The 3,977-nt window shown below is 32.6% G+C and overlaps 1 non-coding gene across 1 annotated transcript; it reads right to left on the reverse strand.

Moving 5' to 3' along the window:
* Positions 1-3,337: 3,337 nt before the first annotated feature.
* LOC116095783 lies at positions 3,338-3,445 on the reverse strand. The gene has a single exon (XR_004120725.1). It is a non-coding gene; the product is annotated as a U6 spliceosomal RNA (small nuclear RNA).
* Between the last annotated feature and the right edge of the window lie 532 nt (positions 3,446-3,977).

Genomic DNA, 3,977 nt, shown 5'->3' on the forward strand with positions numbered 1-3,977 from the left:
GTGTGGAGGTTGGTGAGCAGGGGTAGGGGTAATAGGATAGGGGGTTTGGGGGGGTTTGGGGAGGGGAAACAAGGAAAGGGGATAACATTTGAAATGTAAATAAAGAAAATATCTAATAAAAAAGTCTTTTCTTACACCAGTGTTATAGAATATGGCCTCTGTGTTCTTCTAGCAGTTTTAGTGTTTCAGTTTTCAGACAGAGGGTTTTTTTTTTTTCATTTCGAGTTTGTTTTGTACAAGGTATTATAGTTCTATTTAACTGTTTTGCACTTGGATATCAAATTTTCACAGCCCTGTTACTTGAAGATGTTTTCTTTTTTCTAGTTTATTTTGGCATCTTTGTCAAATATGAAATGTTTGAATTTGTATGCAGGCATGTTGAATCTTTGATTTTGTTCAATTAATCTACATGTCTGTCTTTGCCAGTATCTCATAATTTTGATTCTATATTTATATCTATGATTCTTTAATGTGTCTTGAGATTCAGGATGATAATCCTTCCAGCATTATCAATTTTGCTCAGGGTTGTTTTGGCTATCCAGGGTCTTTTGTGTTTCCATATAAGTTTTAGAATAGTTTTTTTCCTATTTCTTTGAAAAATTAGATGAGGATTTTTATTAGGATTGTATTGAATTTGTAATTGGCCATTTTTATAATATTAATTTTACCAAATCCATGCACAGAGGCCTTTCCAGTTTCTAGTGATTTTCTATCTCTTTCTCCAGGGGTTTAAAGTTTGTATTAAAAAGTTCCTTTACATACTTGCTTATGTTTATTCTTAGATTTTTTTAAAAATTTTTTCTTTGATATCATTGTGAATGGGTGTTTGCCAATGACCTTTCTCAGAATGTTTGTTGTCGGTGTATAAAAAAAACTATTGATTTGAACAAGTTGAATTTATATACTTTCACATTATTGAATTCCTAGATGTTTTCTGGTAGAATATTTGGGATCTCTCATGCATAATATGCTATCTGCAAATAGAGATGGTTTGACTTCTGCTGTTCAAGTTTTACCCCCTTAATCTCCTTGCTTGCCTTGCTTATCCAGCTAGAACTTTGAGCACAATGTGGAAAAGAATTGGGAAAAGTAAACAGCCTTTTTTCATTTCAGAGTTCATTTGGAATGATTCAAATGTTTCTACATCTAGGATAATGTTGCCTGTTTTTCTTTTATATAGAGATTGTATTATGTTGAACTATGTTCCCTGTAGCTCTACATTCTCTTAGACTTTCCCTATGAATGAATGTCATATATTTGGCAGGCTTTTTCCTGTGTCTTTTATAATGATCATGTGATTTCTATTTTCATATACACTGATGTGGCTTATTACATTTATTGATTTGCATATGTTGAAGCATCACTACATTTCAGATATAAAACAAACTTGACCATGGTGCATAACCTTTTAATTATATGTCTGTATTCTGTTTTCAAGTATTTTATTAAGCATTTTATTGATTTAGAGTATTTAGAGCAATAGTTTGTTACTATGGTCATTAAAAATCAGACATCAATGACTGCTTGTGGTGAAGTCAGTTTCTCTTTATTATTTATTTATTTATTGATGTGAATGTGTATATATTTGTAAGGAGGATTACTAAACTGACTTACAGGTTGTGGTTAGAAAATTTCAGCCATTAGAGATTTCACAATGGAAATACTGAGAATCTAGCAGTTGTTCATTCTATAAGGCTAGATGTCTTGGCAGTTGAAATCTGGCACTTAAATACTGGAGAATTCTTAGAGGGCTGATGAGCTTCACTCCATATTTGTCTCTTGAAGAAAGTGATGAGTTTAACACTGGTGACAGCAACACAATAGATGCTCTTGACAGCCAGAGTGAAAGCAGACTGTCCAAATACAGAGTTTTCTTCTTCCATGTGTCCTTCATGTGATCTGTCCCCGGAAGGTGTGGCTCAGGTTTATGGTGGATTTATTTTTTGCTTTAAATTATCTTACTTGGAAAACCCTGCTCAGGAATTTACAGCACCTTGGGTTTTACTTATTCAAGATGTAGACACATTGACTGCAATTTGTTTAACAATCACAAACAGTTGTGTGTTTTCTATTGAATGTTGTCCACTTCACAAATCAAGCTTCTCTAAACAAAGCTGAAAGCAGCTCAGATCTATGTACATAAACAAAAAAATTTAGAAGACAATTCAACATCATGCCTATTTATCGAAATAACAATAGTAGATACTACTCTAGGGATATGGATCAAAAATATGATTATAGTACTAGACATGGAATTATCTACTGTAGATTAAGCCTCAAATCTAATGAAGTGACTAATTACTCAAAAAAAATCATATTATTGTACCATGTAGGCACATACATAGACATAAGTCACTTTGGCATGTCAATACTGTAGCATTTGGTGTCCAGTACTGGGTAATATAATTGATGTATTTTCTCCACAATAAGCCTGAGTTGTAACTTTCAGCATTATGGATATTTCCTAGTAAGTATGAGATTGATTTCATTATGTCTTGCAGGCAAAGGGTATGGTGACTTCATCAATAGTATCTTACCATGTAGTTAATGTGAGTAACTAAGGGCAATGACAATATGTTGTATTCTTGTGGAAATGTTTTTGGTTTCCCAGCCCAATAACTCATAGGGAGATATCCCATGTCTTATGTCATTATTTTCATTAAATAACCCACATCTTCTCACTGCAACATTGTCCAGAGAGTTCAAACTGTTCAAAATCTTTTTTTGAAGTTATATTTTACATTTTCAATTTTTTGTATTTTATTTCTCCTAATGGTCAAAACAGGTAGCAGGTTGAATCAAGCCTATATTTGTAGTAAAGAAGGATAAGGGATCGATGTATAGTTAAATATCATAGAATCATGAATTTCAACTGTGCATGATGTAGGGGAGATGACCTTTTTCCTAGGATTTCATTGCCACTCCCAGATCATTAATATTTTACTCACGAACAAAACTTTTTACTCTAATATTTATACCCTCATAATTACTATTGTCCATTAATCTAGGATACTTCTATTTACTGACAACTTTATCATCTGATTTAATCTTTACCATGTCAAATTCGGCCATCAATTTTGTTGTTTTTCCTTTTCATACTGATGCATATTCAACTAATTCTTTGATTGTATTATATTCACTGATTTTAGATGTGTTTCAGTTCATTTGTTCACACATGCAAGCTGTTATGTTATGTTATGCTATGTTAGTTTGTCTTGTAATGTTATGACTATCCAGAAGTGTTTCCTCTTGGAAACATGAAGCTACATATTTTTCTCTCTCCAGTGATAGCATCTACCTAGTTAAAACACTTTGGTACTTTTTTTTTCTTTTTTAAAAAAATATAGAATACTTCACGAATTTGCGTGTCATCCTTGCGCAAGGGGCCATGCTAATCTTCTCGGTATCATTCCAATTTTAGTATATGTGCTGCAGAAGCGAGCACCACTCTGGTACTTTTATACCTGTTCTTCAACTCATTGATATGCCCAGTCCCTTGACTTTTCCATAATATTTTTATTCAAGTATGCTCATTTATATTAATTTATCCATTCATGATAAAAAAAGCTTAAAGTATATTACTAGATCTGTTAAATACTAGATCCTGTCTTTCTGAGTTATGCTACCTCCTTTTGCTTTGATTTTCTAAATACCAGAAAGACATAATTACATGAGTACATATTTATATGTATTTTCAAAGTGACAAATGAGTAAATCTATATACAGTTTATGATATCCCTCCTGGTACATTTTAAACATGCACCAGATATTAGTCTTTCAAATTTTCAACTTAAACTAATTTAATTATTATCTTTCCCCCTTCTACACATCTGCTTCTGAAACACAAAATACCTATATACATTGGTAATGATGCGAGTTCATGCCTGGTAACATGATTGGACACTCATTTCTGCTTGTAAATCCTTTCATGTGTCATAATTCTCTCTCTCTCTCTCTCTCTCTCTCTCTCTCTCTCT

This window comes from Mastomys coucha, chromosome X (assembly GCF_008632895.1).
Source record: "Mastomys coucha isolate ucsf_1 chromosome X, UCSF_Mcou_1, whole genome shotgun sequence".
Classification (NCBI taxonomy): domain Eukaryota; kingdom Metazoa; phylum Chordata; class Mammalia; order Rodentia; family Muridae; genus Mastomys; species Mastomys coucha.